Source organism: Taudactylus pleione, unplaced genomic scaffold (assembly GCF_031769625.1).
Source record: "Taudactylus pleione unplaced genomic scaffold, aTauple2 ptg000126l, whole genome shotgun sequence".
NCBI classification, from domain to species: domain Eukaryota; kingdom Metazoa; phylum Chordata; class Amphibia; order Anura; family Myobatrachidae; genus Taudactylus; species Taudactylus pleione.
In genome coordinates this window covers 3059010-3083367 of record NW_028284528.1, presented here as the reverse complement: position 1 = coordinate 3083367, position 24358 = coordinate 3059010, and the positions used below count along the sequence as shown (strand labels likewise).

Here is a 24358-nt window from a genome sequence, read left to right as displayed (position 1 = left end):
TACATAGCGTGACAACCATGCACAGGCACAGCGTTTCACTGGCGCAGCACAGTAAACATAGCGTATATATGTTGGCGCAGTCAATAATTGCCTCTAGGAGCTTGAACAATATTTTACTTTTTGCAGGTCTGGCTTCTTAAAGCAAAAGGAGCTAAGAACACTGCAGCTTCAGCTAGGACAGAGCAAGTCACGCCAATTCTGCGACATGTCATGACAAATGTACTGGTTAACAGCACGGAGAGCTCCACTTCTGGTATTACTTATACCCGTCACAACCTGTGCAGTTCCCCTTTCCTACCTGGGGTGTCGCTCTCTGCTCTGGTGCTTCTAGCACACTCAGCTGACACAACAAACTGCTAATACACAGACCAGTGTGTGCTAGAAGCACCAGAGCCGAGTGTGACACCCCAGGCAGGAAATAGGAACTGCACAGGTTGTGACAGGTGCAGGGGGCTAGAATGAAGACTATACTTAAAGTGTAAAGGTGGAGGCGGCAGCCATCTTGAGGCCAACCCCAGTGGGCTGCTCTAACTCACTGGCCAGGCATAAAGTCCTCTACCCCTGTAGGACTACATATGGGCCTTGTAGAGCAGAGATATGTTTTTTCCCTGCTGTACAGAACATTGCAGATCTATTTTATTGCAGCCTGGTATCTGCAGTAGGCAGTGGATGAGCGCACACTGAACACAACTACACAAAGCCACCCTCGCCGGTGATATCTGAGCAGTGCGAGCCCTATGAGAGGTTTGACCTAATTCATAGAAGACATTCAGCTGATGGAGGGAACACTCTCTCCTCCCGTATAAACCTGCCAGATCATAATAGGGATTATTCTGGTCTCTCCCTTTGCAGATAACACATTTCTAAGTGCATTATTACACAGCTCCGCTGTTTATGTAGCTCTTTATATAGGAAACAAGGCACAGCTCCTGTAATACAACACAAGGAATAAATGCAAGTGCTTTAAATAGAACCATATGAGAAGTATAACAAATAAGATCTTATAAAAGAAAAAAAAAAAAAAAAAAGCTTATAAATGTAGGTAGACCGGTAAATGAAGGTAACACGAGGGAAAAAAAAAGACCGTGGACAGGTTCAGGGGACCCTTATTTCAGCCTGTGACCCTTTTGGTCCTATAGACATTATTACTTTTATAATGCGTTAAACGTGAATTGGAAGAGTCACAGGATGATAATCTGGTCACACACAGGGCCTGATTCAGACCCGGTCGCAAGCGCTGAGCGCTCGCAACCGGGTCGATGGTGGCCCAGAGCGCATGCGCACAACGTAGCCAGCTCCATCATGCGCATGCACGAGACCCGGATAGCGACGGGGAATCCGTCGCTCCGGGTCTCGCACCAAAGGGGGCGTGCTATCAATGTTGAGTGACAGCACGTCCCCTTTGGTGGGCGGGCCGGGGGGGGTGGCTGCCCAGATGGAGGAGTTCCCATGAGAACGCCTACTGTTTGGGGGCGGCCCCACTGACATCACAAGTGATGGCAGTGGGAGAGCTTTCGGCTCTGTTTGAGCTGAAATCTCTCTGGGGCTTGCGGCCACGAGACCCTACCACAAGGGTCTCGTCGCAAGCCCGATGGTCTTGACCATCGCGACCATCATCCTGGCCGCTTGCATTAGCTGTGGGTGGCAACCCACAGCAATGCGAGCGTCCAGGAGGCCGCTCCATAAAAAAAAAAAAAAAAGACTGGCCCTGATTCAGAGCGAGCCCTCTGTCAGAGCGTACGGCTCTGAATTAGGGCCACAGTGCAATCCCATCTGTCAATGGCACTGCCAAAACAGGTGGATAGAGGCAATTAATCTGGACATGCGTATTCACCTATCACTCCATTCGTATGGGTCTGCTCTACTTTCGAGTTGACCTCAAAAACATAGGGGCCTATTTACTAAGCTTTGTTAGGAGATAAAGTGAACGGATAAAGTGATAAAGTGAACCAGCCAACCAGCTCCTAACTGCCATGTCACAGGCTGTGTTTGAAAAATGGCAGTTAGGAGCTGATTGGCTGGCACCTTATCACCGTTCACTTCATCTCCTAACAAAGCTTAGTAAATAGACCCCATAGTGTTGGGCGCCCTCGACTATTTAATCTGTTGGGATGAGTCCACACACTAGTTGGGTACGGGTTCCTGGTGGTCAGGATGCAACAGTCAGAATCCCAACAGCGGCATCCCGATAGTCAGAATCCCAACAGCGGTATCCGGAGTCAGAATAACAGAATTTGTGAATCCGCAACCATAACTCTAACCCTTCCCTCCCGCAGCCTAACCCTAACCTTCCCCCCCTAGTACCTAACCCAAAAACTGTAATACTCACCGTCGGGATGTCAGCGGAAGAGATTCTGTAGCCGGCACTCAGACTGCTGTCGGCCTTCTGGCGCCGGGATTCTGACCGACTATATTATTTATTACTAGGGATGTGCGCCGACCATTTTTGCCGGATTTGTATTTGTATTTGGTTCTAATTCGTCGTCCGGCTTTGGATTTGGATTTGCCAAACTGCGGTGACTGGCTTTGGATTTGGATTTTTTTACAAAAATTGACAAAAAAAGCTAAAATCACATAAATTGGTCTTTTTTTTCTTCCTAGAGTATTATTAACCTCAATAACATTAATTTCCAGTCAATTTAGACCATATCACAGCTTATAATATTGTTTTCAACATTATTGGCCAAAGGTTGCAGTGAGCTGACTGGTTACTAAGCGACAAAGCAGCGGCACAACGACACAGACACCATAGTATAAAGCACATCTATGACACATTGCCACACAGCAGTGGCAGAAATGAAAAGTAGTGCACCCACCCAGTGGGGTACGGCCAGCAGAGTCACAGTACTTGTTTACAAAGTGGGCTACGGCCCTAGGAGTCACAGTGCACAATCTTATTAGCATTACACCGCACATAGGGCCTGATTCACATTACACCATAAAGTAGTGTCTCTTATTTATGTTACGACACACAGTAGTGCCCCTTTTACACAATGCCCACAGTAGTGACCCTTTTACACAATGCCCACAGTAGCGGTGTCCCTTACACAATGTCCCCCAGCAGTGGTGCTCCCCCTATGCAGTCCCCTTAGTAGTAGGGTCCACTATGCAGTGCCCCCAGTAGAATGCCCCCCAGTAGTATGCCCCCCATTAGCAGGCCCCCCCCCAGTAGTATGCCCCCCATTAGCAGGCCCCCCCAGAAGTATGCCCCCCATTAGCATGCCACCCAGTAGTAGCCCCCCCTGTAGTAGGCTGCCCCAGTAGCAGCCCCCCCCAGTAGTAGTAAGCCCCCCCAGTAGTATGGCCCCCCCAGTAGCAGGCCCCCCCCCAGTAGTATAGCCCCCCCCAGTAGCAGGCCCCTCTGTAGTATGGCCCCCCCAGTAGTATAGCCCCACCCAGTAGCAGACCCCCCCAGTAGTGCAGACCCCCCCAGTAGTATAGCCCCCCCCCCCAGTAGCAGGCCCCTCTGTAGTATGGCCCCCCAATAGTGCAGATCCCCCCCGGTAGTATGGCCCCCCCCAGTAGCAGACCCCCCCCAGTAGTATAGCCCCCCCCCCAGTAGCAGGCCCCTCTGTAGTATGGCCCCCCCAGTAGTATTGCCCCCCCCCAGTAGCAGACCCCCCCCAGTAGTGCAGACCCCCCCCCAGTAGTATAGCCCCTCTGTAGTATGGCCCCCCCAGTAGTATAGCCCCCCCAGTAGCAGACCCCCCCAGTAGTGCAGACCCCCCCCCCAGTAGCGCCCCCGGACCTTTGACAAGTAAAAAAATAAAAAAAATAAAACTTACCTGATTCCCCGCTCCCGCGCCGTCCGCTCTGTCACACGCTGAGGAGGGAGCCGGAAGACGGAGCTCATGTGTGAGCTCCAGCCGGCTCCCTCCGTGCAGCAGCCAATGAGAGTCTGTGTGACTCTCATTGGCTGCTGTAACAAACACACAGCTGCCGCTGGCGGCTGTGTGTCTGTGTCTGTGTAGGGCAGAGCGCTATCACTGCGCTCTGCCCTACACGCGAGGAGACCTGATGTCGGATTCTCTAGTGAGAATCCGACATCAGGCGGCCGCTGTTCGGCCCCGAACGGGGATCCGAGTCAGGCGGTGAACACCCGAACAGGGTTCGGGTGGACTCGGATCCCCAATGTTCGGATTCCACAGAATCGGAACCGCTCATCTCTATTTATTACCAGTTATTTATATAGTGCACACATATTCCGCAGCGCTTTACAGAGAATATTTGGTCATTCACATCAGTCCCTGCCCCAATGGAGCTTACAATGTATGGGCCTGATTCAGCTTTGGTAATAGAGTGAGATTTAGCACTTAACAGGTCATCTTGGTGAGACCATGCTGCACTGCAGGTGGGGCAGATTTAAAATGTGCTGAGAGATTTAGATTTGGGAGGGAGGTGTCCAAACTGACATCTAAAGTGCAGTGTAATAATAAAGCTGTGCAGTATATGTGGGCTACATACAATAGCAGCCAGTATTTACACTACATGCAAAAAATGTATGTATTTACACCCCTTGCATTGCAACATGATTTGTCCAGGTTCACAGCTAAGTGCTAATTCTCACTCTATTCCCAAAGCTGAATCAGGCCCTATGTTCACACACACACACACACACGTTAATTTTGTTGGCATCCAGTTAATCTACCAGTATATTTTTGGAGTGTGGGAGGAAACCGGAGCACCCGGAGGAAACCCCCGCAAGCCCAGGGAGAATATACAAACTCCATACAGTTAGGTCCGTAGTAGGAAGAGACTCCATGACCTCAGTGCTGTGGAGGTAGTAATGCTAACCATTACAGTATATCCCCACACACACCTAGGGGACCGATGGTTAGCAAATCTCAATGGTCAAATAAATCGGCCAGCAAAGCTGCACGTATGTGACCAGATTTGAGTTTTGACTATTAGACTTTAGCTGCACGGTATAAACACACACAGATCATCTGTAAATCTGGTCATTTATAAAGAGCTTCTGATAGGAGTGATAGATACAGAGGGGAAAAGTAGAAGGCGGCAACATCTTTTATCATTGTGGAATTAATTGCACATCACGGCCTGACTGGCTGGGTCCACTTATACAAACACGGCAGGTTACTCACAGCCCCCTACAGTAACTCCCCGCTAGCCCACACAGTCTGACAACAAACGTCACCATTTCCATCCACTCAATGCTGAGGTTAGCCAAGAAACCATATATTTTAATGCACGCCTATTTAACCCTTTCATTGGAATGTGTGCCAGCTCCTATATAACAAACCAATAGCTACAAAAAATATTTTAAAACACTTCCATATTGGATAACTTCATATTAAACTAAAGACTAAAGTACAATGGGGAAGATTGAGGGTCATCTTAGCAATTACCTAGTGACCGAGGCGTGCTGTACTCCGACCTCATTGGGCAAGGGTACTATGAGGTCACTGGCTCATTCCCATCCAGGGATGCAGAAAGATGGGGAAGGTAGGGGGGGGGGGGGAAGGTTCAAAATACTATGGCCTGTCTCTGCCAAAGAGGAGCAGCAAACCCTCCAACATGACCCGTTCCACCAGGTACAAAATGCTCTGGGTCCAGGACTTCCCACCTAATTTATGATTGCAGCCACCTGTATTAAACTAGTTAATTGATGAGTCCTGTTTAAGCATAGGTGATTGCAATCATAGGTCAAGTGGGAAGTCCAGGACCAGAGCATTTTGTACCTGGTGGAACGGGTCGTGTTGGAGGGTATGGGAGCAGCAATACCACCATTATTATTTGGCAATGCAGCGCAGCACCTCAAACTTCACAAAGTGGCAATGACCAAACATTTCTTATGGCGGCCCTGGCACCATCTTTTAACAGGAATCCTGGGCACTGCTGAGGGCAAGTGGGACTCTCCCTTTGCAGCCATGGTACTCAACCTCAACAGCGAAAGGATCAAAGAAAATATGGGGTGTACTGTAAGGACGGAATAAACTTCAGGTCACAAGGGTGTGTTTGTTTATAAAAAATGATGATAAATTTACTGGCATCGCTTATAACAGTGCATCTCTACACAAGATCATTGTATCTCGAGCCTCAGAGATATTGTTGGTTGTATAAAGCGTATAATCAGACAAAATGGCCTGTTTATCATGGCGGCAGTGGCCCCCCCGATTATTATTCCTTATCGCTGCGTATTGTGGTGACAAAAAGTGTTTTTGTTTTAATTTTTTTTTCCTTCAGAAAAGGAGAATTATGGTAAAGCTTACCCTTGTTAACTCTCTTTCTCCGAAGTCCACAGGGGAGACAATGGGGTGTAGATGGGACCTGGAGAACCGGACACCAACAGCAAACTTTTCAATCCCAGGATGCACCGGTCCTTCCCCTTATACCCCGCCCACAGCCTGATGGCAACAAGCCTGTTCTTCAGAATATCCTGAGCAAGAGTGAGAGCTCTGTAGATGGCTCGAAGTTCCAGGACGTTTATTGGCAACACTGCCTCGACTGGGATCCATCGGCCTTGGAAGGAGTGCTAGACGGTTAGTGTGCCCCACCCTTAGTGGCTTGCGTCTGTGGTGAAGAGAGGTCAGTCCGGGATCCAATAGGGGTGACCCTTGTCCAAATGGGATGTCTGTAGCCACCAGGCTAGAGACAGGCGAACCTCTGGGGGGAAGCTCATCTTCTGGGATCCGAGCAGATGGGGTAGCCCGTTCCAGCTGGAGAGGATCAGGTGTTGTAGGGGCCTGGAGTGAAACTGGGCGAATTCCACCATGTTGAAGGTGCACACCATTGATCCCAAGGCCTGCATTGCACAGTGAATTGATACTCGGCGATTGTGGAGCAGTCTGCGCACTCAGTGCTGTATTGCTGAAATCATGTCTGTTGTTACGAAGATTCTCTGTACCAGAGAGTCCAGGAGGGCTCCCAAATGCACCATCTTTTGAGAGGGTTTCAGTGAAGATTTTTTCCAGTTGATCAGCCAACCGTGCATTTGTAGAAAGGCAATGGTTACCTGCAGATGGCAGTGAAGAACCTCTGGGGAGCTTGTCAACATTTACGATTCTCTCGCACAGGAGAGATCGCAGGACTGCTGACCAGGGCTAGGTATGATGGAGGAGTGGCAATCCTTTCACAACTAGGGTTAGCTGGAGTGTGGCTGCGGTAAATGACACAATAGGTATAGATAGGGTACACTAGCAGCAACAAATAATGGTCTGGGTACGTCTTGGGACTAAGGGCAGGAATGACCAGGATTGTAGTGAATAGCAGGATGACAAAGCAAGACTAGACTAGAAAAGACTGACAGACAAAACAGACAAGAACGTGACATAACACAGGGTACTATATGTGGCCTAGAGGCCGTGGTGTGGTTTAGACGGCTGGAATGCTGCTTGGAGAGCCGGGTGATACTGGGCTGAGTAAGCAGCCTGCAGACTGAGGTGCGGCTGAGATAGCTGAGATCTGGCTTTCAGAGCCGGGAAGTTCTTGGCAAAGAATCAGCCTGCGGGCTGAGGTGCGGCTGAGAGGAGCGGATGGTACTTGGCTAGGTGCGGCAGCAGCTGAGTAAAGTTGTAACAAAGTCTCTGGTGTTGGTGCGCAGGATAGCACACTAACGTCACTGGAGTGTGACCTGTGCCGCTGAGTTGACACGAGCAGCTGACGCTGTAATGCGGCCTGTGTTGCCAGGTTGACACAAGCAGCTGAGATGGTCTTGGCAGGGTCCAAATAGCAGACAGATGGATTCAGATGCTGCAGTAACACATACTGGAGGCAGTGAGGTGGAAACACTGCAGGTAACAAGCTGAATGCAGACAGACAGGACCGTGAAATAATACTGCAGGGATGAATGGTGACAGGATCCAGATACAATAACAGAAGTACTCAGTAGACCGGCAGGCAATTAGGAACTGAACACTACAACATACACTGGTAATGACACAGTATAACTGGCATGGAGTGAAGGGCTGACTGAAATTTAACAGAAGCGGGGTCCAATCAGAACCAATACCTGGAGAGAGCAAATCCTAATCAAATGCATATGTGCACCTGCTCTGCACACAGACAGCTAGGTAATAAGTGAGCACATGCTACAAAACACACAGACAGACATGAATGACAGGCTATGATCTAAACACAGACAAGACAGGGAATTACCACCAAGATGATCTGCTAACCGCAGATCCTAACACCAACAGTAAGAGATCGTCCAAGTATGGGAGTAATCTGATCCCCTGACGATCAAGGGAGGCCACCATAACTGCCATGATCTTGGTAAAGACCCAAGGAGCCGTTGAAAGGCTGAACGGCAGAGCCTGAAATTGGTAATGTTGCTGTAGTATAGCAAACCGGAGATATTGTTTATGAGAATGCGCTATAGGTACATGTAGGTAAGCGTCCTCAATGTCCAGAGATACCATGAAATCCCAAGGGTTCATAGCTAGAATAATAGAGCAGAGGGTTTCCATACGAAGCCTGGGTACCCTGATAAACTTGTTCAGAGATTTGGGGGTCTATTTACTAAGCAGTGTTAGTAGACAGAGTGAAAAGTGATAAGAAAGTGATATGGTCCAGCCAATCTGCTCCCAACTGTCATCTCACAGGCTGTGTTTGAAAATGACAGTTGGGAGCTGATTGGTTGGCACCTTATCACTTTTCACTCTGTCTCCTAACACTGCTTAGTAAATAGACCCCTTGAGGTTGAAGATAGGCCGATGAGACCAATTGGCTTCTGTACTAAGAAAAGGGTAGAATAATAGCCCTTGCCCCGTTGTGAGGAGGGGACCCGAATTATTACTCCTGAATTCAGTAAGGACTGAATGGCTTTTTGGAGCAGCAGGGCCTTGGTTGGGTCCGATGGAGGTCCTGTGCAAAAGAACTGCTGAGGGGGTCGCCTCAGGAATGAGAGGGCGTATCCGTGGGAGTCCATTTCCCTAACCCAGGTCATCTGACGTGTTTTAATGCCAAACCTGTCCGAATTGAAGAAGTCGGCCTCCCACCCTGTGAGCCCACAGGGAGAGGCCCGCCCCGTCAGGTTGTAGGCTTGTCCTCAGATTTAGCAGGTGGACGTCTAGTAGCCTAGGTCTGTTTAGTCCTAGGCTAGGAGACCTTAGTTGATGCCAGATGCCTTGGAAAGGACTGACCTTTAGTTTTTCCTTAAAGGGCGAAAGGACCGAAAGGATGACAACCGAGGCTTTGAATTATATGTAGAGGGCAGGAACGCCATCTTGGAAGCTGCGAAGATAGTCACAATTTTATCCAATTCTAGGCCAAACAGGATATCTCCAGAATAAGGCAAAGATTCCAGAGAGTTCGAATCTGCTTTCCAGGAACGAAGCCAGACAATACGGTGGGCTACCACAGAAATAGCAGATATACTGGAGGCTAGAAGAGCCGTATCCATAGCTGCTTCATCTACAGTCAGGTGCATAAATATTGGGACATTGACAGAATTTTCATATTTTGGCCTCTATTCACCACCACAATGGCTTTGAAATGAAACAAACAAGATGTGCTTTAACTGCAGACTTTGAGATTTAATTTGAGGGTAATTACATCCAAACCAGGTGAACGGTGTAGGAATTACAATGGTTTCTATATGTGCCTCCCACTTTTTAAGGGGCCAAAAGTAATGGGACTATTAACTCAAAAGCTATGTCATGAACAGGTGTGGGCTATTCCCTCGTTATTTCATTATCAATTAAGCAGGTAAAAGGTCTGGAGTTGATTCTAGGTGTGACATTTGCATTTGGAATCAGTTGCTGTCAACTCTCAATATGAGATCCAAAGAGCTGTCACTATCAGTGAAGCAAGCCATCATTAGGCTGAAAAAAATCAAAACAAATCCATCAGAGAGATAGCAAAAACATTAGGTGTGGCCAAATCAACTGTTTGGAACATTCTTAAAAAGAAAGAACGCATCGGAGAGCTCAGCAATACCAACAGACCCAGAAGACCACGGAAAACAACTGTGGTGGATGACAGAAGAATTATTTCCCTGGTGAAGAAAACCCCCTTCACAACAGTTGCCAAATCAAGAACACTCTCCAGGAGGTAGGTGTATATGTGTCAAAGTCAACAATCAAGAGTGGACTTCACAAGAGTGAATATAGAGGGTTCACCACAAGATGTAATCCGTTGGTGAGCCTCAAAAACAGGAAGACCAGATTGGAGTTTGCCAAACAACATCTAAAAAAGCCATTACAGTTCTGGAACAACATCCTATGGACAGATAAGACAAAGATCAAGTTGTACCAGAGTGATGGAAAGAGAAGGAAAGGAACTGCTCATGATCCAAAATATACCACCTCATCAGTGAAGCATGGTGGTGGTAGTGTCATGGCATGGGCATGTATGGCTGCCAATGTAACTTGTTCCCTTGTATTTATTGATGATGTGACTGCTGACAAAAGCAGCAGAATGAATTCTGAAGTGTTTCGGGCAATATTATATGCTCATATTCAGTCAAATGCTTCAGAACTCATTGGATGGCGCTTCACAGTGCAGATGGACAGTGACCCGAAGCATACTGCAAAAGCAACCAAAGAGTTTTTTAAGGCTAAAAAGTGTAATGTTATGCAATGGCCAAGTCAATCCCCTGACCTGAATCCGATTGAGCATGCATTTCACTTGATGAAGACAAAACTGAAGGGAAAATGCCCCAAGAACAAGCAGGAACTGAAGACATATGCAGCAGAGGCCTGGCAGAGCATCACCAGGGATGAAACCCAGCGTCTGGTGATGTCTATGCGTTCCAGACTTGAGGCTGTAATTGCCTGCAGAGGATTTGCAACAAAGTATTAAAAAGTGAAAGTTAGATTTAGGATTGTTTAGTTTGTCCCATTACTTTTGGACCCTTAAAAAGTGGGAGGCACATATAGAAACCGTTGTAATTCCTACACCGTTCACCTGATTTGGATGTAATTACCCTCAAATTAAATCTGAAAGTCTGCAGTTAAAGCACATCTTGTTTGTTTCATTTCAAAGCCATTGTGGTGGTGAATAGAGGCCAAAATATGAAAATTCTGTCAATGTCCCAATATTTATGCACCTGACTGTAAGTAGGAGGCTGCATCTCTAATGTGAGATATGTAGGACAGCTGTTCCCTCGAAGAATCAGGGGGAAATGACTCTTCTAGGGCCTCTGCCCAACTCTCAATTGCTTTTGCCACCCAGGCCGTAGCCCTAGTAGGCCGAGAAATAGCCCCTGTAAGAGAGTATATAGATTTATGACAAGCATCTATCCTTCTATCTGTAGTTTCCTATAAGGAGGTTGCAGTATCTATGGGAAAGGTAGCATTCTTGACCAGACGAGGTACATGAAAATCCGCTGCTGGGGAAACTTCCCATTTAGTGCAATCAGTAGCAGGGAGAGGGTAAAAGGAACTTCAATGTTTTGATACCTGAAACCTTTTACTGGGCATGTTCCAGTGTGGAAATTCTGGCAAAACTACCTTTTGCCATTTAAACAGTGGCTGTTTTGTCTTAGGAGTGGGTTTCGCCTCTTCTATTTGTAGAATAGACTTTACAGCTCTCACCAGTGCAGGTATATTTAATTTAGAGGGTGGCTCCTCATCTTCTGATAAGGAGTCAGAGGGGCCTATTCATTAACACATAATATTTGATGGAGGTAATTAGGTTTAGAACTGGCATGGAGTTCTACCTAATTACAGGAGGAATTCATCATTCCTCCTCTCCATAACGATCTATTCCGAAAAGCTGTCATTTCTGCGATGACAGCTTCTCATGAAATAGATAGTTTCCCCTCACTACACTGCATTACCGCAGCTGGAATCCGTGCTGCTCATGCGCTGTTACATTCGTAAACCCAGCGCATGCGCAGCATTACTTAGAGCTGCAGTAATTGTGTACCCCCCCAAACCTCCCCTCCACCCTCCGCTCACCTCCCCCCGTCCCGCACTTACCTGTCCGCCCAGCAGCCTCCGGCTCCGTCCTGCTGGTCTGTCATGTGGTCTCCCAGCAGACCACAGTACAGATTAGAAAAAAAATAAAAAATGTTTTCTAATCTTTATTGTGTTCTGCTGGGAGACCACATGACAGACCAGCCTCCGGAGCCTGAGGACGCACCAGAGTGCCAGAGGGAGACGTCGGGGGACCTGTGTAACTGTAAGCAGGTAAGTTTCACCTGCTATTCGCCACCTCACAGTGGCGGATAGTACCTCCATCAAATTCCGAAAATACATAAATTTTCGGAATTTGATGAATACCATAATTTCCACATCTCCATGCTAATGTATTGGGAGTGTGGAGATGAACACAGGGGAACTTGACCGGGAGATATCAGTGATATCTCCAGCGTTAAGATACTTCATGAATACTAAAATAACGTTATTTAAGAAAAATTTCCTTAAAAACGTTAATTTAGTGTTGATGAATAGGCCCCAGAGTGAGAGAGGTCTAAGAGGGGTATTCAATATGAAAGGTTGACTTCCCTGGCGAAGTTAACGTTTCATATCAGAGTTTTTTTCTGCGTAAACGTATGGTGCGCGCTCCCACTTATCCCCGTATTCAAAATAAAATTAACGAAAACGGGAAACTCCGAAGTTGGATTTGCGTAAAGTTACGAATTTTTCCTTAAAATAATTGTAAGACCCCCCTAAAGTTGTAAAAACATGGGGGGAACACTATGGGAACCCCAGTTTTATCCTTTAATTGAAAGTCGGGGATTTAAATAGCCGCAGCAGGTGTTTTTTTCCTGACATTGAAGAAGTGATGCAGAAGAGCACTTAAGTTATGTTTTTCGGTTTTTTAAGTGGTCCCATCAAATTTGGGGTACATGAAAATGGGTACTAGCATATTTTGGTGTCCCTAAAGTAATTTTTTTAAAATTCTGCATTTGTGCACCTGCCGCTATAATTTTATTCTAGAGTACACCTGCCGCATACATACAGAATAGCCCTGAACCTATTTCCCTACTGTTTAACAATTTTTTCCCATTTTTTTTTTGCACCCAATTTTTAAATTAATTTTTTGGGGTGTCCCTATTTTTTTTTAAACTTTTTTTGACACAGTTCTTTATTAAATGTCAATCTCAGGGGTGCAGGCTATTTTTTTTAAGCCTGCACCGCTAAACCCCAATTCTGCACTTTTTTTCGACACCTATTCAATGGTGAAAAGTTATCACCGTAGACTTGTCAAAACTGCGATAAGTCTTTGAAATTGAATAGGGTGTAAAAGTAAAACAAGTGATATTAACGCAAAAACGTTAAAAAGTGCGATATTAGCGCAAAAAACGATGTTATCGCACCCATATTGAATACCTCTATAAGTCTTCTGCCTCCCCAGAGGATACATCAGAATCAGATAACTGGGTAGACTGGGAAGATAACAGCACACTTAGCAGGTTTACTAGGGGAAGGCTTCTCTTTTGCAGCATTTGCTGAAAAACTGCAGAAGGTATTCACCTAACTCTGTACTGATGTAGAAAGTACATCTACCCATGGGGGAGGCAAAGGATGTGCAGGGAGCACCGGTTGTGGCCATCCCATAGGGGGAGCTACCACAGGGACTGCTAGGTGGTCTACAATATTTGCCAGCACCTGTGAAGAGGTAGCCCAAGATGGGTCCTGAGGAGGAGACACCAGGACTGAGGGGCCCACGGCAGTATAGCAATTTGTACAAAGACCATCCTGAATGAGGACTTCTGGAGCTAAACCCGCTGAGCAGGACTTAGAAGACACCAGAGTAGGAGCAGGAGCATCAGGCTGCTTGTTATTCTTTCCTCTGCCAGCCATAGCCACAGGGATAATAAAATACACATTCTGACACAGTACAGTGGGCAACCCAGATGTATGCGAAATATGGAACGGTGTTGTGAGCAACCGCACTATAAAGTATGTGATAGCCCTCCCAAATCTATGGGATATGTGAGGTACAACGAAGCCCCTATACCTTAGTATACCAGGGTATAGTATAATAAAGGGAAAGGTATAAGCTGGACAGCATAGAAAAATAGAGTTAAGCGCTAGCACAAGTCACAAACAAATGCAGAAAAAGACTGTATATATCTGCAATGGGCACAAAATAACTACACAGACCGCAGTGGCTGGTAGGATATAGCGCTGTATAACCTGACCCTTGGGGCAGGTATACAGGGAGACTGGAGCCAGCGTTCCCGAAGATCTGCTTGCCGAAAATGGCTGCCGTGCATCTCTGAGTAGGTGGTGAGGGAGGAGCAGTTCAGGACCGCAGTGGAATGGCACCCTGAGCTGGGGGAGGGGCTGCAGGGAGAGCACCTTTTCCCCTGGCTGACGTTAACCAGCGGGTCCCCCGGCCTTTAGAATATGCCTCTGCACCAGTATTATATACGCCCCGGTGGTCTAGTGGAGTCGTGGACAGACCAGTGTCCACATCAGGGCCTCCGGTCTGTCTCCCGAGACCGGAGGCAAGACTGCATAAAGACGCAGGAATCCGCCTTACCTGTCCCCTGGATTCCGGGCTTCAGTCTGGGGTCCGGGGAGCATGCTAGCTAGTTCCTCTCAGAGCCCTGCCAGGAGTACCTAGCCGAGGACTGGGGTCATGGCGCTGCGGAGGGGTGATGGAGCAGCAGTGCAGACGTCCAAGGGACTGACTTGTGCTGCTGCTCATAGTAAAACACACTAGAAATAAAATTAACTTATAAAAATAAGCTTGGTGTTAAAAATGGTGATCCAGCTCCTTCTGGACACCAACGAAACGGAGTTTCTCTCAGGCTGTGGGCGGGGTATAGGGGGAAGGACCAGAGCATGCTTGGATTGAAAAGCTTTGCTGTTGGTGTCCGGTCCTCCAGGTCCCACCTACTCCCCATCATCTCCCCTGTGGAGCCTATGGACCCTGTAGAAGAAAACCCTTTATACACAATTTTTAGCTACCTGTTTATGGCCTGTTCTGACACAGTGTGGCGATAAGACCATACCTCCCAACATTTGTTGCGGAGGATTCGGGACTACCACGCACCTTAGGCCTGATGGTAAAGGGGGCGTGGCCTGATGGCACGCCCCCATTTACATCACTAAGGGGTGTGCCCAGCATCTCCGATATGCTGGGCTGTCCCCCCGTACTGTGAATAGATGCTGTGCATACTGTGGGCCTGATTCAGAGCCGGACGCTCTGACCAGAGCGCTCGCTCTGAATCAGGGCCCTCCTACCTCAACTTGGAGCGGCCTCTTGGACACTCGCATAGCTGTGGGATACCACCCACAGCTTATGCGAGAGTCCATGATGATGGTCACGATGGTCAAGACCATCGCGACCATCGGGCTTGCGACGAGTCCCTGCGGTAGGGTCTCGCTGCCACAAGCCCTGGAGTGATATTGGCTCTATCCGTTGTGTGCATGCGCATTAGGGCACCATCGACCTGCTTGCGAGCATCCTGCGCTCGCGAGCGGGTCTGAATTAGGCCCTGTGAATAGATGCTGAGCTTGGTCTCCTGAATGGGGACCAAGCTCCAAATAGCAAAGCTTTTTTTTTTTTTTTTTAAAGCTTGGTTAATGGTGTACAGATTGCAGTTCCTACTGATAGCAATGGGGATGGAGGCCTGCAGCCTCTGCTTGCCTAATGCAGGAGAGATCGCCAATATCCTCTGTGCTAGGCACCTTTAAATAGCCACGATACTTCAATCATGTGGAAGCTGCTGTTCCCACACCATTTTCATTATGGACTTGATAAATGGGCCCCAAACTGCATTCAGTGACTCTCAGGTGCTGTGTTATATGTCATGCACGCTACATGTAGGAGAATAGTTACGAGCAGCAAGCTGCATTCAATATCTCATCGTTCCATCTCACGTGCTGTGCATGTTTAATGGGATGAGCAAAATAGAATTCATTTTCAGTATTTGGGGGTCACTACCCCTTAAAAGCTATTTTTAATGACCATTTTATTAAAATTTCTGGCGAAACCCTGTGTATAGCACGCGGTTCCTCGCATACTTTACCAAACATGCAGCTTCACCATGAGACGTACACGCAGACTGCCACAACGCTGCCAGAAAAGGCTCATTTTATAGACTATATAAATTAAAAATGATCGCTGTACAAAGTATATTAAGCTTCACCTATATCTTTTTATAGACATCAGTCCCAGGCTGTGAATGATGATGTAACCCTGTAACACCCAGGGAGAGGGAACACATTACACTAATGCGGTACGGGGAAGCACAGCTGTTTAGGCGAGCACTTGGCATGGTCCGGCGGCCGCACTCCACAATACATCACTACACACCAAAGCCAAGTCCTCCCTCCAGGGGAAAGAAAGAGATAAAACTCTTATTTTCTACTTTCTCCTTAATGCAGGATCTGATCTTAAATAGGCTATCCAAGCATTCCTCTGTCCCTCCTGTCCTGGTCACCACCTCTCCTTACTCCAAGCATTCCTCTGTCCCTCCTGTCCTGGTCACCGCCTCTCCTTCCTCCAAGCATTCCTCTGTCCCTCCTGTCCTGGTCACCGCCTCTCCTTCCTCCAAGCATTCCTCTGTCCCTCCTGTCCTGGTCACCCCCTCTCCTTCCTCCAAGCATTCCTCTGTCCCTCCTGTCCTGGTCACCCCCTCTCCTTCCTCCAAGCATCCCTCTGTCCCTCCTGTCCTGGTCACCCCCTCTCCTTCCTCCAAGCATCCCTCTGTCCCTCCTGTCCTGGTCACCTCCTCTCCTTACTCCAAGCATCCCTCTGTCCCTCCTGTCCTGGTCACCGCCTCTCCTTCCTCCAAGCATTCCTCTGTCCCTCCTGTCCTGGTCACCGCCTCTCCTTCCTCCAAGCATTCCTCTGTCCCTCCTGTCCTGGTCACCGCCTCTCCTTCCTCCAAGCATTCCTCTGTCCCTCCTGTCCTGGTCACCCCCTCTCCTTCCTCCAAGCATCCCTCTGTCCCTCCTGTCCTGGTCACCCCCTCTCCTTCCTCCAAGCATCCCTCTGTCCCTCCTGTCCTGGTCACCTCCTCTCCTTACTCCAAGCATCCCTCTGTCCCTCCTGTCCTGGTCACCCCCTCTCCTTCCTCCAAGCATCCCTCTGTCCCTCCTGTCCTGGTCACCACCTCTCCTTCCTCCAGGCATCCCTCTGTCCCTCCTGTCCTGGTCACCACCTCTCCTTCCTCCAAGCATCCCTCTGTCCCTCCTGTCCTGGTCACCACCTCTCCTTCCTCCAAGCATCCCTCTGTCCCTCCTGTCCTGGTCACCGCCTCTCCTTCCTCCAAGCATCCCTCAGTCCCTCCTGTCCTGATCACCGCCTCTCCTTTCTCCAAGCATCCCTCAGTCCCTCCTGTCCTGGTCACCGCCTCTCCTTCCTCCAAGCATCCCTCTGTCCCTCCTGTCCTGGTCACCGCCTCTCCTTCCTCCAAGCATCCCTCTGTCCCTCCTGTCCTGATCACCGCCGCTCCTTCCTCCAAGCATCCCTCTGTCCCTCCTGTCCTGGTCACCTCCTCTCCTTCCTCCAAGCATCCCTCTGCCCCTCCTATCCTGGTCACCGCCTCTCCTTCCTCCAGGCCGGCAATCTGTAGATACACTCACCAGGCAGTCAGTAGGATTTTGTAACCGGCTCTACATAAATCAAGCTGCATCTCAGCATCCTTTATATTTAATCTGACTCACGATCTCCGCTATTAAGTAAAAGCCCTTAAAAGCCCCATAAAAGCGGCAAAGGCAAAACGGTCAGTGTTGTGTTTTTTTTTATTAATAATAATAATAATAATAATAATAATAATATCATCATCATCTGCAAAGAGAGGTCTGGGAAAAAAGCCTTCTCACTGCAGCATAGGAGCCAGCTCTAAGGGTCCTCAGCCAACCCCTGTGGGTTTACATTCAGCATGACCCCCCAACTTCAGCCCAACCCTAACCCTTATTGCTGCCTAAACCAAATTGAAACCTAACCCTAATTACATTTCTCAGCACTGCTACGGTCTACATTTTGAATGTCCCCCTATATCAGTGGTGCCCGGCGCCCGCAGTCAGGCTGGGGTGGGGGGGGGTTAGGTTTAGGCACCACGGTGGATTAGGGTTAGGCACCCCTGGGGGATGGTTAGGTTTAGGCACCAAGGGAGAAGGGTTAAGTTTAGGCACTAACGGGGAGGGTTAGGGTGCAAGATGGGATGGTTAGGGTTAGGGGAAGAAGGGGTGAGGGGGTTAGCATACTTACCCGACCCCGGGATACCGATCGGTATGACGCTGTCAGCATTTTGACAGAAGGCATCCCGGCTGCCGGTATTACATACCGATTCCCTGGCATCAACTAAGGGGTAAAAATCAAACTGCTCAAACTTCAGATTCTTCTTTAGGTCTTAAAACTAGAAACTTTAATTAAACGATAACTTGTTTTGTTGTTTGTTTCGGACCTCTAGGGCCCATCATGACTTCTTGACGATAGCCTAAGGATTTCGGGGTGCGGACTGTACTGTATGTACAGAACAATACCTGTACGGTGCGTAAGTTTATGCCAGTATGTTCTGATGCCGACAAAAGCTGGAAAAGCTCCGGGTTACAGAGCTGTCGGGTCATTCACCATGCAGCTATGAAATAATTTATCCGACTACGGTACGCTGAGCGGACGTTCTCAGACGCATACCCGAAGAGGCCATGTTCAGACATGGGAAACCGCCACTGCCATAGGACAGGTGCAAATAATGGTGCGCCAATGTGTCTCAGCATCCAGAGACGCTGAAAATGGACATTTCTTTGCTTGCCCATTCAGGAAAGTACATGAGGGAAAGGTTGAAACGAGATGTATTTGCATATTACTGCCAACGCCACTACGCAACCACACACACCTGCGGCTGCAACTGCGCGCACCGCTGAATCCAGGCCACCTGTGTGTAGTATGAAATCTTCACATCGCCAAGATATTATTGCAGTATATCAGATTCAAAAAGGTCTCTGGTTCCCATATCCCTACATTTGAAAGCACATGGTACAACTGTGGTTAATCAAGTGTTAACGGGTGCTTTAAACATCTTAGACGTGCCAGCAGGACCAGCGAGATACCCTGCCAGTGGGCTGTTCTGCCACACTAAGGACTACTTCTATATCACCATAAATCATACACTGGCTTCCCCTATATTTACCCCCTGGGTGAGAGTGGAGGGGTCTCCCTGTAAGGTACGTATAGCATAGCCCCATCCATCATCTTATACGCCGGTGTATGCAGTCCTGTAGCTTAGGAGGTAATAATGAGGAGAGCAGATAGTGTGTCTGCAATGACAGAGCTGCAAACTCATTCACTATAGCAACGGTGGGATGATCTTACTCACTATCACGTCTGAGAGGAGGCAGAGGACGGACAGTGACATGAGCCATTCAGAATATTTCGCCTTATTCTAACACATATAGATTACTACTCGGGCTTCAGTTTCCCTTAATCAGCAGACCTGGCGGTAATTCATCAGATAACTCCGTCATAGAGGCTGCACAGCTGTAAGTAACATTAGTAAATGGTTTGCAGGGATGATGCATCGGAGGACGAGACACAATGCACAACGCACTCTCGGAGGACCCAACGCTTCCTTTGCAACGCGATTTTTAGAAATACATTTTCACTTCTGAGGCAGAAAGAATAAGAACCGACCCGGGTCATTGCAGGAACAAAAAAAAATAAATAATAATTTTATTATGCAGGTGGTCAATGCTGAACTATAAAGACCTGTCCCAACGGTCTAGGATATAGGTGGTCCCGATTTGATGGGAGACGTGGCAGGATACAATGCATCATGGCCACGCTCCCGATTCGTGGGAAATGAAACTTTGTGCAATGTCTCAATTCGAAAGACCCAAAGGATTGGGAGGCCTGGATTTCCATAGACAAAAATATCCAGAGGAAAATGTAAAAAAAAATCTGGGACTGTACCTGGAAATTGGGGATATGTAGCAACAGCCAATCAGATTATAACGGGTATATTTACTAACGTTTGGGTTTTTAGATGTGGAGATGTTGCCCATAGCAACCAATGAGATTCTATTAAACATTTATCTAGCACCTTATAGAAGAGAATAGCTAGAATCTGATTGGTTGCTATGGGCAACATCTCCTCTTCTAAAAAACAGCACTTTAGTAAATAAATGTACCCCTAAAGGTCATTTTCTAGGACTTAAAACCAGTTATTGGTTGCCATAGGTTAAAGCACTTGGGGTCTAGTTACTAAGCAGTGTTAGGAGACAGAGTGAAAAGTAATAAGAAAGTGATAAGGTGCCAGCCAATCAGCTCCCAACTGTCATCTCACAGGCTGTGTTTGAAAAATGACAGTTGGGAGCTGATTGGCTGGTACCTTATCACTTTTCACTCTGTCTCCTAACACTGCTTAGAAAATAGACCCCTGTATGTCACACTTGCCGACATTTCGGCAGGAGAATCCGGGAAGGGGCTGCCTGGTCCGTCCAGCAGGGAGGATGGGGAGCGAGGGCGTGCCGACGCGATCGCCTCATCGTGGCCCCGCCCCCGCTTTATAATGACAATATTACTGCCACTATAAGGCAGGGGGCGGGGCTACGATGACGCGATTCAGGACGAATCGCGTCATCACACCCCCGCACCGCCCACCTTTGCGGCTGGCGCAGGGGTTTAGCGGGGTGCCGGCATCCATTCCGGGGGACTTGCCTAGTCTTGCGGGGTGTCGGGAGCGGCACCCGATTTTCGGGAGGCTCCCGACAGTCCCGGGAGAGTAGGCAAGTATGCTGTATGTGCAGTTACCTGTGAACCTCATCTTATACTTGTTCCATTACCAATTACGCCCTGCACTGACAGATTTCCTAGTACACGTGCTAATATGTAATATAGTTTATTGATAGCTCGTGAATATATCACATAAATACCATTAACAAATACTGAATCAGACCCAGAAATAATGACAATGATCCTATGCACAAGATGCTTAAAGGTTCACAAAACATCCACTGAATATAAAATACTGGTCAATCCAATATGTAATAATAAGACATCGTATATTACACCTTGATAGAACGCGAGATGCTCAATACGGCTTGGTGTTTGTTATGCAGCAGAGTGAAATTGCATTTTCAGCCGTTCCGAGTGCGAAGAGGCTCCCTGCAATGCCCTTCGGAAGACTTATGGCTGCCAAACGCAGGGGTCACCTGGGCGGATCGCTTATCAATAGAATCTCTGGCCAATTTGGCAATGAACGTGCAGGATGCAGGTCTGGGCTCTCAGCAGTCATGCAGAGCAAACAGATAATTTCCCCAGGGGTATCAGCCATAGGAACCAGCTGTGTGGGGGTTATGGGTGATTGAGCACCCCAAATATTTGTGCTGCCGCTATCTACGTCTATGCATGGCATTATACAGGCATATGGAGGGGCACCCCCCAATCAATTCTGAGAAGTTGGCTCTGATGGTATCAGCTGACATAATGGACCACAACTAGAGTGGCTACGGTGGTACCCACATATTCTACAATGTTGTGAGCGTTAGGTTATTCGCATTAAGGACCCGCTGTTTCGTTATGCACTTTTATTATGTATGCATGCTTAGAGCAGAAGTCCGTGGGCTTTTTCTCTTTACAGGCGGGATGTACTAACCACGGGGAGTACGTCACCGCATCCCTACTTAGTACATATGCAATCAGTACCGCAAAGGACAGCTCTTCCGGTAAGAGCTGTCCTTTGTGATCAGCGCTGCGCCCTGGACTTCTGGGTTTATGGCCCGGGAGCCCATCTGCACATGCGCAGAGTGACGCGACGGCCGCGGGGCATGCTGGGAGGGATTCAATCGGATCCCTCATACCAGCGCAATGCGGTAGAAGCCCATAGGCTTCTATAGGGTAACGCCAGCAAAAGCTGGCGTTACCCTCCGCGTCGGAGCCCCGGCGGCCACCCAATAGTGCATATGGAAAAAGCGGTAAATCCCCGAAAATGGGGTTTTTATCGCATTTTCCATTTAGTACATCCTGCCCTACATCCATTGTCCAAAACAGACAGACAAAGGGAAGTATGTACCATGTATTTTATCATCATATGGGGGAATTTTACGCCAAGTTTAGTCATTTAGGGGGGTATTCATCAATAGGCCCCTAACCATGAGCGTAACTACCATAGGTGCATGGGGTGCAGCTGCTATGAGGCCCGGAGCTGAGGGGGGCCATCTTCTTTGTCAAAGCTACATGTGTTAAATACATTTTTCACCATTGGGTGGGACACAGAGGCCCTTACACACTTTTGCTATGGGGCCTTAAAATACCTAGTTACTCCCCTATCCCTAACGACCCTATTAGGGTATCCGACTAGCCACGAGTTGAGGCGTTGGATACCAAACTACCGGAGCAAATCAACATTGCTCCGGTGCAGAGGCAGCTGCTCCGAAAACCAGCTGTCCCCGCACGCCTTAACACTTGCATTTACCCCGCTATCAATCAACCTTTCGTAACTCTAGTGCACATGCGAATCCTGAGTTCACACATAAGCGCAGAGAGCACTGGCTTGGATACCGCTGCGCAACTCAGCGTTCTTTTGAAAATGGGCCTCAGGGAACCAACAAAATTTCCCTGGTGATTTTTGAAAAAAAAAAAATGCGTCCAATTTTCAGCGTGATGCTATTAGGATGCACCAGCAGACTACCTGAGTGCCTGAATCTGTATACGAAGTGCCACAATGTAGCCCGGGACATGGTGGCTCACTCACGCCAAGCAAATCGCCCTGTGTGGAGGACTGAAGCTAGATGTATGAGGACACATCTGTACATAACAGAAGTTGGCTTGCATATCTCACCATTCAGTAGACTGCCATTATTTTTGTCTAGGGACCTGATTCAAAAGGTGCACAAAAATCTCATCATGGCTGCCATTCCGTACGCAGTGGTTGTGCGAAAATACACAAATTGTCGCGGCTATAGCACTTTGTAGTGAGGCCATCACTAGCACAGTCTCAAAATTCACCGCTGGCATACATAGATAGGTACAGGATGCTAGAATGAAGACCATCACAAACCTTGCAGCTCCTCTTTCCTGCCTGGGGTGTCGCTCTGTTCTGGTGCTTCTAGCACACTCAGCTGACATAACAAACTTCTGAGAATCAAACCAAAGTGTGCAAGAGGCACCAGAGCATAGAGGAAAGAGGAATTGCAATGGTTGTGATAGCTGCAGGGTGCTAGAATGAAGACTACTTAGACGCGTGCGCGGTGCAATTCATACGGATTCGCAGTGTAAAAAAAAAAAGACCTGCTCAGAACCGCAAACATCGGCTTTGCATGCACCTCTGAATGAGGGATATTCTAAAACTAAAATGTTGAGAGCTACGCCAACACACAGGGTAACAGATATTTGTAGTGATTACATGCCAGCCTGTGCCCCCTCCCGTAACAAGCCAGCCTGTATTATGATCAACCACTTATATCCCTACAATAGCTTCACCCGCCAGCCATCACGCCTGTACAAAAATAATCATTACAGCAGCCCGCCTTCCCACACACAAGCATTACACTAAATGGAGTGCTTATGAAAGAAATACAAAAAAATTTATCTTTTATATATTACCAGTTATTTGTATAGCGCACACATATTCTGCAATTATTTTTTTTCATATTTAGTCATTTACATCAGTCCGTTCCCTAGTGGGGGGGATCTATTTTCCCTGTCACATCCATACACACCCACCGCTTCTTTTTTTGACAAAAGTCAATTAAACTACTTCGATTGTGGGGAGGAAACCAGATCACCTGGAGAAAACCCTTGCAAACACGGGGAGAATATACAAACTCCACACAGATAACTAGTCTTCATTCTAGCACCCTGCACCGGTCACAACTTGTGCAGTTCCTCTTTCTTGCCTGTGGGTGTTGCGCTCTCCTCTGGTGCTTCTACCAAACACTGGTCTGTATCTCCGCGGTTTGTTGCATTAGCTGAGTGTGCTATAAGCACCAGAGCAGATAGCGACAACCCACAGGCAGGGAAGAGGAACTGCATGGGTTGTGACAGGTGCAGGGTGCTAGAATGAAGACTAGATAAGGTCTTTGCGGGAACTGAACCCAAGACCCCAGCGCTATGAGGCAGCAAGCTAATCATTGTGCCACTGTTCTTCCCTCCATTTTTCTCCCACTGAATGTTTCTTTAATCTATTTCTCAGTATTTTAGCACCTTCAGACATGACACTTAGGGGGAGATGTATCAAGCCTTCTAAGGAGGACATGTGAAGGTGTTACAGCAACCAATCAGCTTCCAGCTATCAATTATCTAAGACATTCAATAAAATGATAGCTAGTCTGATTGGTTGCTATGGGGCCCGTTTCAGAGTTGCACGCCACCGCTGTGCAATTCTACGTTAACGCCGCAGGAAGCGTCTTGTGTATTTAGACGCCTCCTGACAGCTTCCGTAATCCGCTGCTGCATCAGAGGATCACTCTGCGCGAACATCGGTCAGCTGATTAGCCTTCAGGTTACTCAGGATGGTCAGCGTTTCCACGCAGTTGAAGCCAGTGAA

The 24358-nt window shown here is 47.9% G+C and overlaps 1 protein-coding gene across 1 annotated transcript in view; it reads right to left on the bottom strand.

Moving 5' to 3' along the window:
* The window catches only part of C2CD2 (C2 calcium dependent domain containing 2), a 95133-nt gene that overhangs the window by 60404 nt on the left and 10371 nt on the right, over positions 1-24358 (bottom strand). The gene's annotated exons all lie outside the window — the stretch shown is intronic.